General features: G+C 51.5%; 1 protein-coding gene across 2 annotated transcripts in view; it reads right to left on the minus strand.

The window, feature by feature from the left end:
- The window catches only part of HDAC5 (histone deacetylase 5), a 35,151-nt gene extending 31,510 nt beyond the window's left edge, over nt 1-3,641 (minus strand). For both annotated transcript variants that reach the window (XM_060083002.1, XM_060083004.1), the window contains exon 1: nt 3,480-3,641. The gene's annotated coding sequence lies outside the window, so the exon portion shown is untranslated. The remainder of the gene's footprint in view (nt 1-3,479) is intronic.
- Between the last annotated feature and the right edge of the window lie 14,573 nt (nt 3,642-18,214).

Consider the following 18,214-nt stretch of genomic DNA (forward strand, 5'->3'; position numbering starts at 1 on the left):
TTTTTGACTAAGGAGGGCCATGCAAGGGGAAAGGGCAGCTTTATGGTTAAAACCCGAACTGCTGGAAAAAAGAAAAACAAAAACCTGAGCTGTTGGGTGCCTCCTCAGCCAGAGAAACTCACTGCTGACCATTGTTATAGGAAGGTCTCGGTGGGCAGTCAGGGACCAAGAGCTGTGTGGCTCCTGGCACTTCGATGCCAAACCAGTGAGCTACCTGGCTTCCGTGACATCACAAGTAGGCAGACCCCAGGGCCCTGTCCCCATCCCCTGAGAACTCTCTCTTCCAGTCAGACCTCTGTCCCACCCCAGGATCCAAACCCACTTCCCACCTCCAGCCAGGACGGCAGGAAACCAGCTGCATCTCACCCTACAAGCTCATGGCTAAGCCGGGGGAGGAAAGGCAAAAACCCTAGGGGAATATCCTGCACTCCATTCACGAGCAATAAAAACTCTGGCAGAGGGTGGCAGGAGAAGAGCAGCCAAGTGAGGGACATGAGGAGGAGGCAATGCCTCAAAGGCCCGAAGTTCACAATGCTGCCCTGCAGGTATCTTGTCCCTCAAGGAACCTGAACTCCAGGACCACCAGGCAGCCGCTCTGCCAACACACCAGCTCTGGCCCTGCTAGAGGCAGGCCCAAGTCCTGAGCACTGAGGCTGGGGACCTGTCCCCAGGTCAAGGCAGCCAGGTGAGCTGTCTGAACCAAATCCTGTGAGCCTGAGATTGCTCACAATATGAGATGTGCCCCAAAGACGTCATCAGAAAGCTACAAGCCCAGACATCCCATCCCAAGGCACAAAGGAACACTCATCGTGACCCCTCCTGACCGTGGCCACGGCTGATCACTTTCCCCAGCCTCCAAAAGCTTCCATCGCCGTGTGCCTTCCCCCAAGCTGGCCCACCAGAAGCCTGCAGATGATCAGAGCCAGGAGGGATGGCTGACTTGGATGTCCAGGGCCCAAACTAAGGGAGGAGGGAGGGCAACAGGGGAGGAAAAAAGGCACCAGGCTGACAAATTCATTTTTGCAATCGGCCCATTTCTGTTTGTCTGCTCAGACGCAGCTCCAGGCATCTGCACAAGCCAGATGGAGGAGGCTGCTATTTCTAGAAAAAGAAAAAGGGTGGGGGGGGGGGGGGTGAGAGGGGAGGGAGGGGCAAGACGGAGGCAAAGGGCAGAAGACCGGGTCTGTTTGCCCTAAAACCTCACGCAGAAGGGTACCCCCTCACCAGCACTACCAGACAGAGTCCCCATCCAAGAAACGGCTGGGGCCGAGGCTGGGGTGAGGTGGGGTGGGGGAGAAGAAAGGCAGAGAAAGTTTAATTAGCCAAAGTCGGCTACAATAGGCCCCCTCACGGGCTGCATCAGGTTTTCATTCATGAGCAAGAACAGTGCTCCAAAAATGCCAAGAACCGCACCCCCTCGCCGTCTCTCCCCCACCCCCCACCAACAGGAGTGCGTCCTCCAGCAGGCTGGCTGAGCCTGATGCCGTGTTCCAGACATCCCTCCTCAAAGGGATGTGAGTAGGAAGAATTAATTATTAAAGAGCAGCTGGTACTTCGGCACCAACTGCACTGCCCCCAGCTCCTATGGCTGATGCCCCCTCCCCCCTGCAGAAACACAAACTCCCCGCCCCACACCACCACCCCCCAGCCCCAGCCCCCATTTCTAAACACACAGCTAAGATGCCACCCCAAGGGAAGGGAATGCAAACCTTTGTCTCTGCTGCTACTTAGAGTGGGTGGGGCATGTGATAGTGCTGCCCTCCCCCCTCCCCCAGATTACTCCATCCAGCCACAGAGGAGGGTATATGGGGAAGGGGAGGCTGGCACAGAGCTAGCATGTCCTCCATCCTTTGCCCCCAAGTAAACTGCACCTGGTATCTGTCTCTCTGGCCCCTGGCAGGCATACATGCCCGGCATAGAGTGGGGATGCTAGGGGCCCACCCCTCTAACTCAGAGACGCCCACCCTGCCTTGTCTGGACATAGCCCAGATCCAAGTCCAAGGGGAGAGAGAGCAAAGAGAGGATCCAAGAGAAGGGGCGGGAGGCAACCCAAGGGCTCCCCAAGCTTTGTGTTTAAGAGGAAGAGGAAGGAAGGAAGACTGAAATGAAGAAGCAGGCAGCCCCCAACATGGCTCACCCACCATCCCCAGCCCAGCCCAGCCCGGCGTCTAAACAGCCAGCATAGGCTCAGGGCCCCTGTTGCCTGGAACTCGAACTGAGGACCCTCCCTGCCTACATCCTCTGAACCTGAGGAGGCCCAGGGCAGGACCCAGCTCCAGGCTCCAGTCCTGCAAAGCAGTCTGGTCATGGGTCCTTCTGGCTAAGACTCCTGATCTCCCACCCCCTTGCCTCCTTTTGTTCCTATGGTCTGCTCCATCCTTCCCTCCCAGTTGGACCCTGAACCCAGTCACCAGCATCATCACCCCCAGTCGCCAAAGCTCATTCCAGGCCCCAGAGCACAGTGGTCACTGTCGGAGTGGTGGGTCTCTTGAGCACCCCCAAGAGCAACTGCAGCTGCTACCATTCCTCTTTAGGGACACACCTCATCTCAGAAGGCCAACGGGGGACATCAGGTGGTCACCTCCTCCCCCAGATGGGGTGCTCCCACGTTCCCCTCTTCTCTCCCCACAACCAGACTCCCAGATTAATTACTTATCACCCAGCCAATTCTCATCTTCCCCAGGGGCCCAGAGAAGGGTGGGGTGGGGAAGCAGCCTACCCAAGTTAAAAGGCACAGGCAGTGTCCCTCTCTCTGTGAGATACAGACCCAGGATGAAAAATGGGGGGCCTCCACCCCAGACAAGAAGGGGGGCAGCTTTCACCTCCTAGCTCTCTCTCTCTGGCTCCAGGGTGTCAGACGGGAGAAGAGGGTGGGAACAAACGCAGTAACGCCTCACGGGGGAGGGGGTGAGAATAATGGGAGAGAGAAGTAAGGTGGGCCCGCAGGCCCCCTCCTCAAGCACGGATGTCAAGGACACAAAATCAAGGATGCGTTCTGAGGTATGGCTAGAAGCGCTGTGGGGTGGGCAGCGCCCCTCACCTCAGAGTACCAAGAAAGGGTGTCCAGCGAAGAGGGCTTTGCACAGAATCCGGGTGCAGGGCTCAAAACGCCCTGCAACGCACCACGCGCCTCCCGGGAGAGGGCAAATCAGACATCCCCGGCCGGTCTCCCGGCCATCTGGGGGTGTAGGTAGCGGGAAGACGGGCCCCTCCCTTACCTGCAGGGAAGGCGCCCCTGCCTGGGAGGGGCGGGGAGGGGCGCGGAGGGGCGCGCGCAGTAACCCAGAGGCCCGGCTACCGGCTGGCGATGCTCCCGGGGGGCGCCTACTGGCACTCGGGCGCCGGGAGGGACGAAGGGGGGCGCGGAGCGCGACGCGCGCTCGGGGAGCCCGCGGGCAGCGACGGCGGGAGGAGGGGGCGCCGCGTCGAGTCCGGGGAGCCCGGGGGAGATGGGATCGGGGCTGGTGGGGTGCGCTCACCCCCTGCGGCTCGAGCTCCGGCTTCGCGGGCGGCGGCGGCAGCAGCGGCGGCGGCAGCAGCGGCAGCACCTCCTCGACGGCTCCTCCATCTTTGCGGCGGCTCCTCCGGCTCCGCTCGCCGCCGCCACCAACAACAACATTCGAGACGTCACTGCCGTCACGTGACTCGACCCGGAGCTAAAAATAGACCCAGACCACCCCCCCACACACCCCCCCACCCCCAGCTTCAGCCACCAGCAACCCCTCCCCTCCTTCTTGGCCCTCCCCGCCGGGCGGGGCCAACAGCGCCACCGTGACAGCTTCTAAAAGGGCCAGTAGCCAGCAAAGAGTTGGGCTGGGAAGGGGAAGGAAGGCAAGGGATCGGAGCCCTGGGAGTAGTGGTTGAAGGAGCCCTGAGAGTAGTGGTTGAAGGAGCGCTGCAGGCGTACGGGCCTGGCTGCTGGGGGCTCGGCCTTTGGGATGCACGATTTTCCTGCCTGCGCTTCCTCCACTTCCTTTTCAAACCGTGGATGGTGCAATCGTTGCCTGCCTAAGCGTCTCCCTAACACGCCCTCCCGCGGTGGGGGAGGGGAACTGGGGATGGATTCCTAGGGGCTGGGAGGGCCGTGGAGGCCCCAGCTAGGGGTCCAGGCTGGGGGTGGATGTCTGGGACAAGTCTCGAACCCGCCAGTTCCGACCGCACACGCTAACTGTGTGCCAAGCAAAAAAAAAAAAAAAAAAAAAAAAAAGAATGGGAAAGGCCAGGGTAGAGCTGTAATGTAGTAATAGTCCAAGGCCTTCAAAGGGAAGACTTCCGGTCCCTGGCTTCGGTGCTATCCTCTTCTACAGCTCCCCTTAGAACACAATATGAGTATGTGTGATAGAACCTAGGTGGTTTGTCAGTGACCCGGTAATTCCACTAACGAAAATGTATTCTAAGGAAATAAATATTGTTGTGTTCAAAAATGAGTATAGAAGGAAAGAGATTGCTTCTAATGATGTGAAAAGTTGGAAACAACCTAAATATCCATCAGTAGGGGATTGGCAAATAAACTAAGGCACATCCATTCAGTAGAATACCATCCAGATCCAGATATTTAAAATGATATGTCTGTATTGACCTGAAAAGGTGCTCAAGATATACAGTTTTCTTGAAAATCAGAAATCAAACAAGTACTACAGAATTGTTCTATTATTATAAACAACAAAAAACTAGATCCATATGTCTGAATATGTTTGTATATCAAAAAGTCTATAAAAATATATGCAAAATATTTACCTTTGCTTTCCTCTTTATCTTTTTCTGTATATCTGAAAATTTGCAATTATCATGTGTTACTTATCTGATCGGAAAAAGTGAATATATAAATGTTTCTGTAATAAATTTATTTATTTATTTATTTATTTTTGGCTGCATTGGGTCTTCATTGCTGTGTGCGGGCTTTCTCTGGTTGCGGTGAGTGGGGGCTATTATTCATTGTGGTGCGCGGGCTTCTCACTGCGGTGGCTTCTCTTGGTGCGGAGCACAGGCTCTAGGCTTGCGGACTTCAGTAGCTGCAGCACACAGGCTCAGTAGTTGTGGCTCACAGACTTAGTTGCTCGGTGGCATGTGGGATCTTCCCAGGCCAGGGATCAAACCCGTGCCCCCTGCATTGGCAGGCAGATTCTCATCCACTGCGCCACCAGGGAAGCCCACGTATGCTTTCACTGATGCTGATAACAATTTGTAACTATACATCTATTTATGGCATATGGCTCTCTTCCCCTAATGAGTGTTAAATGACTTAGCCAGCATAAGCACTTTTTGACTGTGGACTCTGAGCAGAAAGGCCACCCCAACAAAGTCATCCTGTGTCACTCCAAGACAGGGGTCTTCTTGCCTCTATCCTGTAATGATGGTGCCATCCATTTCCTGTTATTCTTGTGCAATCTTATGATGTCTCTTGGGTAGTTAGGTTGGGTTGGGATTTTGCTTTTTCAGTGCTTATATTTTACCTCCCCAAGCAGAGTATGAGCCACTTGAGAAAAGCCGTAAGATCATATATTTTTTTTTGCCTTTCCAGCACCTAGCACATCGCCTGACATATAGCAGATAAAGTTTCAGGGACACTGAAGACTCTGGAATTTCTTCTCTCAAGATCTCAGAACATGGGGAAGAATCTCCCCATGTGGTATGATAGACATCAGTAACTGTCCTATGGCCAGGCCCTTTCCATTCCGCAGATGAAGGGACTGAGACTCAGAGAAGCTAAATAACTTGCCCAGTCACAGAGTTCATGCAAGCAAGAACTAGGATTGAGACCCATGTCTCTCTGGCTGTCCCACCAAATACTAGGAAAAGGGCCTGGGGGAGCTGGGCTCCCAAGCCCAGCACTCCAGCCCTGTTCTCTGTAGATTTCTGAGATCAACACCTTGTCCCCGCCATGGCCAAATGCCCCAGAAGTTGGGAGAATTCACCATATGGGGCCCTGATGAGCCTTCAGATTTTTCCTTCTCTGGTAAGTGGGGTTAAATAATTCCACATGATTTCTTCTTACGTTTCTTGAGCACAAACGGTAGGTACTGGAGATATAGAGATGAAACTGCCTTTAAGGATCTTAGGGTCTCTCACAGAGAATAAAACTATCTTTTGTTATGAGTCCCTAGGGTGGGCCATTGCCAGGACCATTCACCATGGAAACAGGAGTCACGGGGTTGTCTCCTTAACCAGTGCCTAAGTTTCCCAATTTAGAATGATCGGGCAGATGGGATCTAGTAGCTGATGGGAAAACTTCTGACCCTGGAACCCAGGGGTGAATTTGGCCTCTTGGTAGAAGGATATCAATCTCGGAGCAGAGCCAGGTGTTTAGCCTATAGCCTGACAGGTTGGCAGCACCGTTGGACTTTGAGAAGGAGGCATCAGGGCTGGGGAGAAAAACGAGGAGTGGTGAGCAGCAGTGCCAGGGGCTCTGGGTGCGGCTACTCCTATCTAAAATCATGAGAAATGTCCTGGCCAGTTCTTGGAGCAGGACAGAGAGCAACCTTCCTCCCTGCTCGGTGAATGCTGCGGAACTAACAGCTACACCCATCTCCCTCCACATCCCTCTCACTCACACAGCATCTAAAGTTAGCATTAGGGACTTCCTTGGTGGTGCAGTGGTTGGGAGTCCGCCTGCCAATGCAGGGGACACGGGTTCAATCCCTGGACCGGGAGGATCCCGCATGCCGCGGAGCAACGAAGCCCGTGTGCCACACTACTGAGCCCACGCGCCACGACTACTGAGACCGCGCGCCTAGAGCCCGTGCTCCACAGCAGGAGAAGCCACCGCAATGAGAAGCCCACGCACTGCAACGAAGAGTGGCCCCTGCTCGCCGCAACTAGAGAGAGCCCACGTGCAGCAATGAAGCCAAAAATAGATAAATAAATGAATTTTAAAAATAAATAAATAAATAAATAAATAAAGTTAGCATTACCTGGGGAACAGACAGGGCACCCAGTGCCAATGTGCCCTTACCTGCAAACTCTCACCCAGAATCTCTCCTGGGGTAGAAAGCCTCAGATCCATGGATAGAATTCCAGAGGCTCTGGGGTGGCCCTTGTCAGAGTGGTCCAGCCCACATCTCTGGTCCCCGGTGGAGCAACACTTTTTAGGTGGCCCTGCTGGCCTCCAAAGGGTGCCTGGTGTGGAAATAGTCCAGCTGTGCCTAAATACAGCCTCGGGTGGAAAATATTTAATATAGAACAAGGAAGAACTGAGCTGATAAACTCATGCAACACGGATTTACTGGATATTTATCAAAGGAAATACGCATTCTTTAAAGCCTTTATCAATTACCAAGGGCAACTTGTAACTAGAGGCATGTTGTTTCTAGTCCATTCAGCAAGAATTTATTGAGCTCATTGAAAAATGATCAGGCTAGCACAATACTAGGTACTTTGGGGACTGCAAAATAAATAAATAAATGAATAAATGAATGAATGAATGAATAAGGAAACAGGACAGGAGATGAGAAAACCTATGTCCTAGGATCAGCTCCATCCTGGTGTGCTATTGGATGAGTCCATCTGGGCCTTGGTGTCCTTATCTGGGGAACAGGACCGGACTTCTGTTCTCCAAGGTTCCTTTCAGTTCTGACCCTCTGAGAATCCCAAATTAGATGTGATGACAACATCTGGTGTAGTGCTAGGCTTCAGAGTTCAGGCCGGACCTTCATTCCTTCAGCGTGCTCTAAGGTCCAGTCCTGCCCATGGGCGGTTTACAATACATTCAAGAGTCAAGAGAGTTTATTTCAGGGCAAATAATTCATGTGCCCCAAGGCACAAAGCAAAGGAGGTCACTGAGGACTGAGCTATGCAGAGTGTAATGAAAACTGCCCCTGGGATGCCTGAGTTTGGCCCAGGCCTCCCAGCGTGACCCTGGACAAGTCCCTTCCTCTCTGTGGGCCTCTGTTTCTTTACCTGTAGGATGAGAGGGTTGGACTGGATTTTCTTCCTTCCAGCTGGAGACATTTCTGGAGGGTCCAACAGGTGAAGTTGAAAAGGAAAGATGGAAAAACAGTTTCCTCCTCCCCTCCCTCTCCTGCCTTCCTCCCAGGACCCCCTCCTCCAGGCTTGGGGCAGAAGGAAACCTGTTTCAGGCCAGCATCCAGGATAGAGTCATGCTTGACTATTTGAGATGTTTGGAGGAAGAGCAACATACAGGTGCCTGGGAAGGCTGCTACCTGCTGGACCTCACTTTCCTCATCTGTAAAATGGTATAATTGAACGGATGACTTCTGAGGATTTTTCCAGCTCTGTGAGCTAACAATTCTACAGCTGTAGCTCTAAAAAACCAAAAACAAAACAAGTGGCTAGAGGTGAGGGCCTCAGTCATGCCTCACTTGAAAGCCTTACCTAGCCCTCGACACTTTCTGTCCTTTCCCAGGCCTCCTACCTCCTACCTTCCTGGCCCAGAGATTGGAAGCGGGTCACTGTCTCTTCACTCGGCAGTGGCCGAGCCTTGAGAAAGCCAGCACTGTGGCCCCTGGAATAAGCTGTGAATTTGTTTAAAAACAAAGACAATTCTGGGTGCAGCTACCACCATTTGTCATGGTACCTTTAATATATATGTTATGTAGAGAGAGAAAGCAGAAAAAAGCTGCCAGTATATCGACCAAGAGCCTCGCATAGCAGCTAGCTACCTGCTAAAGGACAGCAGGTGACCAGGAGGCCTGGGACAGAGGTGGGAAAAAGCTTCTCAGCCTAACTCCACCCCCCCACCCGCCAGGACCCAGAGTGACCCACACTGAGGCTTCTTACCCCTCTAGCAACAAGAAGAGCAGGAGGCCCAGGGGACTGTAGCCGAAAAGGAAACCTACCCTCTCCCCCACCGCCCTGCCGGGACCTGGAAGTGAGGCCCAGGATTTCCTGGACTATACGGGGTTCCTGTCTGCCCGCTCAGGAGTCAAGGCCACCCGAGCACAACAGTGCAAGGGCGGTTATGGCCAGTCACATTCTGAATGTCTGCAGGTCCCTCCAGGGTATCTTCTCTGGGCGGGGCATGCATGTCGGGAAGAGGACAGAGGGTGCAAATGTGCCTGCCCTCTGGGAGCTTATGATCCTGTGGAAACAACAGAGCCCCAAGAAGCAGAGTGAAGCAGTGGTGAAGGAGGGAACCTGGGAGACACAGGCCATCTCTGCCTATAGAAGCTCAGGCAAATCATTTGCCCTCTCTGAGCCTCAGTTTCCCCTCTGTGATCGGAGGATTGGACACTGCGATTCTGGAAGGCCCTCTTGGCCCTGAGGTCAGGAAACCATAGAGAACAAGACACAGTGGACTGATGCTACACGGAGGGGCATGGGCCACAGCCACACCAAACTGGCCCAATTTGTGTCCCTCCAGCAAGTCGTCTTTGGCTGACAAACTTTTTGTTTTGTTTTGTTGGCTGCATTGGGTCTTTGTGCTGCACACAGGCCTTCTCTAGTTGCGGTGAACAGGGGCTACTCTTCGTTGTGGTGCACGGGCTTCTCATTGAGGTGGCTTCTCTTGTTGCGGAGCACAGGCTCTAGGTAAGCGGACTTCAGTAGTTGTGGCATGTGGGCTCTACAGCACAGGCTCAGGAGTTGGTGGCACGCAGGCTAAATTGCTCCGTGGCATGTGGGATCTTCCCGGACCAGGGATCGAACCCGTGTCCCCTGCATTGGCAGGCAGACTCTCAACCACTGTGCCACCAGGGAAGTCCTGACATACATTTTGCCCCCTTTCTGCTAAACATTTATTGAGCAACTTCCTTTTGAAAGGCCCCATCACATGTATTACCATTCTCACAATTCTACAAGGTAGATGCTATGTATTCCATCTTATAGATAAGGAGACAGAGGCCCAGTGAGGTTAAGCAATCAGTAAGTGTCAGGACCAGGGCAGAACCCAGGCTCTGTGGGTACAGTGCCAGGTGAGGTCTCCCCAGGTTTGAAGGGTCATCTTGGTGTCATCTTTCTCCTGGGAACTCCTTGCGGACCCAGGACACCCCAATGAGAAGGCCTTGATTTACATGTCTGGAAAGGACATTCCATCATCCTCAAGCAGTAGGGCCTCTCTAGCACACCTACTGAGGACTCATCCTGCCCAGCAGACAGACAGAGCAGCAGGCAACAGACCTTACCTGCACCATTTCACTTCATCCTCCCAACTCCACAAGATGAGTGTCGTGTTGCTATTATTATTATTGTTGTTATTATTATTATTGCCCCCACTTTATTATTTTATTTTATTTTATTTTATTTATTTATTTTTTTGTGTGGTACACGGGCTTCTCACTGCTGTGGCCTCTCCCGTTGCGGAGCACAGGCTCCAGACCCGCAGGCTCAGCAGCCATGGCTCACGGGCCCAGCCACTCCGCGGCATGTGGGATCTTCCCGAACCGGGGCACGAACCCGTGTCCCCTGCATCGGCAGGTGGACTCTCAACCACTGCGCCACCAGGGAAGCCCTGCCCCCACTTTAAAGATGAAGGATCTGAGGCTCAGGAGACTTAAGGAACTTGCCGAAAGTGACAGACTCAGTAAGTAAGGATACAGGGATCTGACTCCAGGTTCTCAGAGCCCAGAGCACGATCAGTTTAACCACTGGACCCAACCCCAATGAAAGGGTAAAGACCTAGACCTGAACTGACACTCTGCCACTTACCAGCTATGTGAACTTGGAAATTTACTTTATCTCTTAGAATTTCCTCACTCATAAAAAAGGACAATGACCTCCTCCTCCCTGGATTGTTAGAGCAGGACGTGGGGTACCTGTGTGAAGAGCTAGCCCAGGGCATGGCAAAGGGTAAGCCCGACCCTCACCTCCAGCCTTGGTGTTACCACCCCTTGGTTCAGGGCCAGCTGTAATGCTACTGACACTCCCATTCCCTGAACAAGGAACTCACCTTCTACACAGAGGAAATGACCTCTGCCCCACCCTCTCTCACCTTGCCTTTTCCAACTCCTGAGATCCCCATCCCACTCTCCCAGACTTAGTATCTATAGAATTGCCCTAGGGGTGGGTGGAGGTGCAAGCCCAGATGTCCACCCCCAGGTCTGTTTCTCTGCCCCAGGGATGCTGTAGGAACAAGGATTCCAGACTAAGGTTGCCAGAATTGGGTGAGGGGGGGCGGGGGGGTGGGGGAGGATTCCCTGTTAAATTTACATTTCAGATAAACAAGGAATAATTTTGTATACTTACATAAAGAGCTCCTGACTTTTCAAAACTCATTTATTTTTATACTTATATTTTAAAATTATTCCTTATCTGACACTCAAATTTAAGTGGGTGTCCTATGTCCTATATTTTATCTGGCATCCCTACTCCTAGACCTCAAGTTCAGGTTGGAAGACAGCCCAGCAAATGGCTTTTGTTAAGAGTTTTTAAACAAAAAGTTACCCAGGCTTCCCTGGTGGCGCAGTGGTTGGGAGTCTGCCTGCCAATGCAGGGGACACGGGTTCGTTCCCCGGTCTGGGAGGATCCCACGTGCTGCGGAGCGGCTGGGTCCATGAGCTGTGGCCGCTGGGCCTGCGTGTCCGGAGCCTGTGCTCCGCAACGGGAGAGGCCACAGCAGTGAGAGACCCGCGTACCGAGGGAAAAAAAAAAAAAGTTACCCATTTAAGTATACAATTCAACATTTTTTTTAGTAAATTTACCAATTTGTACAACCATCACATAATCCAATTTTAAAACATTTTCGTCACCCAATAAAATGCCCATTTACAGTTAATTCCCATTACCACCCTCACAAATGGCTTTTTAAAATATTGAATAATTATTTTTTTCTGTTGTAAAATGTCACAAACTCTTTTTTTCTTTTTTAACTTTTTTTTTTTTTTTTTTTTTTGGCCGCGTGGAGCAGCATGCAGGATCTTAGTTCCCCGACCAGGAATCGAACCCATGTCCCCCGGCAGTGGAAGTGCAGAGTCTTAACCACGGGACTGCCAGGGAGGTCCCAAAAATCACAAACTCTTAATGTAGAGGGAGATTAGAGAAGTACAAAGAAGAAAATAAAATCACTCCTAAGTGCATAATTCATTGAGAACAATTATTAGTAATTGGGTAAATGCTTTTCTAATCTTTTTCCTATGTTCATATTTTTTCAAGAAATGGGCTTCCCTGATGGCACAGTTGTTAAGAATCCACCTGCCAATGTAGGGCACATGAGTTCGAGAAGATCCCATATGCCGCCAAGCAACTAAGCCCGTGTGCCACAACTACTGAGCCTGCCCTCTAGAGCCCGCGAGCCACAACTACTGAAGCCCGCGCGCCTAAAGCCCGTGCTCTGCAACAAGAGAAGCCACCACAATGAGAAACCTGCTCGCCGCAACTACAGAAAGCCTGCGCGCAGCAACGAAGAGCCAACGCAGCCAAAAATAAATAAATAAAGTAAATAAATAAATTCAAAAAAAAAGAAAAATTATATCACACAATATACAATATCTTACTATCTAATTTTTTTATGTAATACATCATGAAAATATTCCCATGGCGTCAAATCTTCTTCCACAACATCATTTTTTTTTTTTTTTTTTTTGTGGTACGCGGGCCTCTCACTGTTGTGGCCTCTCCCATTGCGGAGCATAGGCTCCGGACGCGCAGGCTCAGTGGCCATGGCTCACAGGCCCAGCCGCTCCGCGGCATGTGGGATCTTCCCGGACCGGGGCACGAACCCATGTCCCCTGCATCGGCAGGCGGACTCTCAACCACTGCGCCACCAGGGAAGCCCCGCAACATCATTTTTAAAGGTTGCACAGCATTCCATTGTGTTGTTTTACCAGTTTCTTTATTCAATCCTTTTTTGATGGAAATTTGGGTTGTTTCAAATTTTTCACCATTTTAAATAATGCTGTGATGCACCTTCTTGTAGCTAAATCCTTGCACACGTCAGTTTTTATTTTCTTAGGATAAATTCTTAGAGGTAGAGCTGTTTTGTCAAAGGGTCTACACATTTTTAAGGTGTTTGATGATTTATTTCCGACCCTGTAAGGGACACCACCGTGGGACCAAGTTGTCCAAGCCCAGGTGACATTCAGCCCAAGAGAAGAAGACTGATTGATGCCGGGTGGTGGGGTTCAGGCTGGGGGTTGGGGGAACAGGTAGAGGAGGGCAGATGAGAGAATCTACCAGGTTCTGAAGATTGTCAGGTACTGGGGAGACACTATGTGGGACCTCCCTGGAAACCAGAGGAATGTTGCTGCCCCTGCCCCATCCCCTCCTCACCACCAGCCACAGGTGCTCCAGGCAGCAAGCTTCACCAACTCCTTCCCTGCTGACCCCTGTTGGTCTTGAGGCTCCAGGCAAGCAGGATGTCGGCTCGCAGAGACCCAGCCGACTGCAGCCTGCCCTGAGCCCCGCCCACCCCCACGGTTCGGAGAGTGTCAGCCTCCCGTCCAAAGCCAGACCTTGGCGCCCCACCAGGTGTCCAGCCTCCTTGCCCCCACCTCCTCCCAACCTTGGAAGAAGACCGTCCACGAGAGGCTTGGGGGAGGTGGGTGTTGGACTGGATCTTGTGATGATTCACATGCCACCGGAGGGGAGAAAGGGGCTGGAGGATGAATGGATTGCAAACCAAAGGGAGGGGCCAAGGAGATGAGCTTTAGTGCCTTGATCCGCCCGCGTCAGTCTCTTCAACATCTGCAGTGCGTGGGGTTGAGCGATCCCACCGGGGGGTTGGGGGGTAGGACTGGGAGGCTGGCTGACGTTAGCTTCCCGCCTGCTGGGTCGGCCAGAGCAGTTCATGAATGACTCACCTCATTGTCAGGCTGATTCACTGCTCGCCTGGGGACTTGCGGGGGGTGGAAGGGGGAGCTGGCTGGGGGGAGGCGGTAGCAGCCCCCTCTGTACGTCTCACACGCGCGCACACGCGCATACACGCGCGGGCGGGGCTCCAGCGGGTCTATTTCCCTGCTGGGGTCGGGACGCGATGCATGGGTTTCCATGATAAGAGGGAGGGGGAAGCACATCACTTGGTCATTGGAGAATAAGTTTGAGGTTTCTGTCAATAGTCTACCTGTGACTATTTACATTTAAATTAATTAAAATTAAATCCAATTAAAGCTTCAGTTCCTCAGTCTCACCAGCCACACTTTAAGTGTTCAATAGCCACATGTGCTTTTATTAATAGCTACTCTATTGGACAAGGCAGAAAGTTCTATGCGACAGTGCTGGTCTACACAGCCTTCACACACATAATGCCACACAAACAGACCAGCCCTTCCCCCACTCCCATACACTCAGACCCCCACCCTCGTAGGTAGCACACAACACACACTTAATTCCACACACATTCCACACACTCATTCAACATGCAACACCCACCCACCAACACAGCCACGCAAAGCTCTCAGTGTGTGTACACACTTCCAGTGTATGCCACTGTCCATACCAAGACAAACGTAAACACATAAGCACACATCATCACCCTGAATTGCATACAACTGTTCATATGATCAAAATACAAATTAGGAAGAAATGCATTTGCAAATATGCTGAAATAGATACAAACTCAAGCCATGTGGTCCCCATAACAAATCTCAGCACAGGTTTGCAAACTCAAGTAAGGGGGGAAGGGAACCCACATTGTTTAGCCCCTGCCAATGTGCCAGGCATGGAGTTAGCCATTTCAATGCATTAATTCCTTTAATCTCACAGCAACCCTGTGAGGAAGATGCATTATTCCATTTTCATAGAGGGGACAACTAAGGTTCAGAGAGGGAAAGCAACTTAGTCAAGGTCACACAGCCAGTTAGCAGCAGGGTCAAATATGAACCAACATTTGCCTAACTCCAAAGGCAGTGCGGCATGCTGTCTCCAAACACACACACACATACACACACACACACATACACACACACCACACCACACACACACAAATACAGGTGTTCTCTCTCTTGTGTCTAAGAAGCTGAGGCTCCTCTTCCAATAAGTACAGGTACTATACAGGGAAATGAGCATGGAGTTACCTAGACTCCTTTGCACTCCCTTCTGACAAAGGGCATTAGGTCATTCAACAAACGCTTACTGAATGTCTTCTGTGTGCCTGGTCCTGTGCCCAGTGCTGGCTCACAAAAGTGAAACCCTCTGGTCAATTGCCCTGAAAGAGTTCAAAGGCCAGCAGGGATGTGTCAGGGAAACTTGAAGGCAATACAGGGCATACAAGGGACCTAAGCTATCATGGAGGTAGCGCCCAAGTGCAGAGAACCAAGAAGGAAACCTGGGTCTGCCTGGGGCAGTCAAGGAAGGCTTCTTGGGCTTCCCTGGTGGCGCAGTGGTTAAGAATCCACCTGCCAATGCAGGGGATGCGGGTTCAAGCCCTGGTCTGGGAAGATCCCACATGCCGTGGAGCAACTAAGCCCATGCACCACAACTACTGAAACCTGTGCACCTAGAGCCCGTGCTCCACAACAAGAGAAAACACTGCAGTGAGAAGCCCATGCACTGCAACGAAGAGGAGCCCCCGCTCGCCGCAACTAGAGAAAGCCTGTATGCAGCAACGAAGACCCAATGCAGCCAAAAATAAATAAATAAATAAATAAATTTTGAAAAAAAAAAGGAAGGCTTCTTGGGGGAGGCAGCATGTGACATGAGGCATGAAGAATGAGTGGGGTGGAGAGGGATTGGTATTGATTGGGATATTGGTTGAGAGATGAGATAGGGCAGGGAATCAGATGCCAGGGCATTGCAGTCCCTGGGGGTTTTATATGTCATCCTCAGGTGACTGGGAGGGATTGAAGAATTTTTACGGTGGAAAAATAGTATGCCATTTGCATGTTCAAAGAGTGGGCAGAAAGGAGGAGAGCTTGGACTAGGGAGACCATGCAGGAGGCTATGGCGATAGTCCAGGCAGGAGATGGTGAGGTCTGATGTAGAGTGTAAGGCATCCAGACAAGATAAGGGATGGAGGGAGATGAGGGGTTAGGGTGTATCCTGGTCCTGAGACAGTGCAAAGCAAAGCCCTCTCACCCATGAAAATGTAATAAAAGCCATGATTTTCTTTCAGAACAAGGCATATGTGCATAGGCACATGATGTTTTGGGCAATTATAAGGGATTCATATTCCCTGAATCCCCAGGTTAAGAACCTAGTTCGTTGGAATTCTAAAAGGCAAAACAACATAGTGGGGACTTCCCTGGTGGTCCAGTGGTAAAGAATCCGCCTTCCAGTGCAGGGGATGCGGGTCCATCTCTGGTCGGGGAAATAAGATCCCACATGCCTCAGGGCAACTTGGCCCACGCACGGCAACTACTGAGCCCGTGTGCTCTAGAGCCTGTGGGTCACAACTAGAGAGAAGCCCCTGCGCGGCAACAAAAGATTGCACATGCTGCAGCAAAGATCCCGCATGCTGCAACTAAGATCCAGTGCAGCCAAACAAATAAATAAAAATAAAATCAGGGGCTTCCCTGATGGAGCAGTGGTTAAGAATCCGCCTGCCAATGCAGGGGACACGGGTTCCAGCCCTGGTCCAGGAAGATCCTACATGCTGCGGAGCAACTAAGCCCGTGTGCCACAACTACTGAGCCTGCACTCTAGAGCCCACGAGCCACCACTACTGAGCCCACATGCCACGACTACTGAAGCCCACACGCCTAGACCCCATGCTCCACAACAAGAGAAGCCACTGCAATGAGAAGCCCGCACACCGCAACGAAGAGTAGCCCCCGCTCGCCACAGCTAGAGAAAGCCCGCGGGCAGCAACGAAGACCCAACGCAGCCAAAAATAAATTAATTAAAATAAATAAATAAATAAAATAAAATTGGAAGATGGAAATTACGGTGTGAGTAGGAGTTGATATTATTCCTTTTGGCTTTTTGGGCTCTGTGGTGTCCCTTCAACTGGAGCTGACAGAGCCCAGATCCACAGGGAGCTCTGTAACTGGGTCTCTAGGACTATCGAAAGTTGGGCACAGGGTGAGCTGTGCCTGGGATTCCTGGGAGGAGAGGGGGTCTGTAAATGGGAGGGTTGGGGTTTTGTCCTCTAGCTCAGAAGCACAGAGACCTTGAAGGAATTCCTAACTTGAATGAGAATTAGAGGTCCAGGTTTCCGCTCTCATCACCATTCTGGCCTCCATTCTGACATATGACAGGTTAGTTGGTCCACACGGAGTAATGATGGAAGCCATAGGCTGCCCAGAGATCAGGCCAGACCAAGCAGGATACCCTAGGGAAGATCCATGGCTGGTTCAGATCAGATTGTTAAGAACTCAAGTCAGCTACCTTCCTCCTGCCTTTTGAGTCCTCAAAACTATGCAACCCTTGTGTCTTTGACTACCTCTCCTGTGACAAGCAAAAAGGGAAACTGAGGTTGGGCTGAATCAGTAACCACAGTAGGCTTTAGTGATAAGAGCTGGCCTTCCCAGATCTCTGGGCCCCTGCCCATCTGTCTGCACAGCTCTCCTGGACTCTATCTTTTGATCTGTATCTCCCTGACTTGTTCATATTTTATGTATTTATTTTATATATTTTTTGGCCACAGCACGGCTTGTGGGATCTTAGCTCCTGAACCAGGGACTGAACCCATGCCCACGGCAGTGAAAGCACATAGTCCTAACCACTGGACCACCAGGGAATTCCCTCCCTGACTTGTTCATGAACTTGAGAGCACAAGCAGTCATTCATTTCTTTATCTCCAGTGTCAAGCACTGTGCCTGTTAAATAGTAGTCACTGTGTCATTCATTCAATAACTCTATGGGTCATTGTTCTAAGTGCTGGGATACAAAGTTGAACAAGCCAGACAAGGTCCCTACCCTCATGGAGCTCATATTCTAGTGAGGAAGACAGACAGTAAAGATGTAAATCATGGGACTTCCCTGGTGGTCCAGTGGTTAAGAATCTGCCCTGCAATGCACGGGATGCCGGTTCTATCCCTAGTTGGGGAATTAAGATCCCACATGCCGCGGGGCAACTAAGCTTGTGCACGGCAACTACTGAGCCTGCGCCACAACTAGAGAGAGAAGCCCGTGCGACGCAATGAAGAGCCCATTGCACCACAACGAAAGATCCGGGGTGCCGCAACTAAGACCCAGTGCAGCCAAAAATGAATAAATAAGTATTTTGGGGCTTCCCTGGTGGCGCAGTGGTTGAGAGTCCACCTGCCGATGCAGGGGATGCGGGTTCGTTCCCCGGTCCAGGAAGATCCCACATACCGCGGAGCGGCTGGGCCCTTGAGCCATGGCCGCTGAGCCTGTGCGTCCGGAGCCTGTGCTCCGCAACGGGAGAGACCACAGCAGTGAGAGGCCCAAGTACCGCAAAAATAAATAAATAAATAAATAAATA

Source organism: Mesoplodon densirostris, chromosome 18 (assembly GCF_025265405.1).
Source record: "Mesoplodon densirostris isolate mMesDen1 chromosome 18, mMesDen1 primary haplotype, whole genome shotgun sequence".
Taxonomy (NCBI): domain Eukaryota; kingdom Metazoa; phylum Chordata; class Mammalia; order Artiodactyla; family Ziphiidae; genus Mesoplodon; species Mesoplodon densirostris.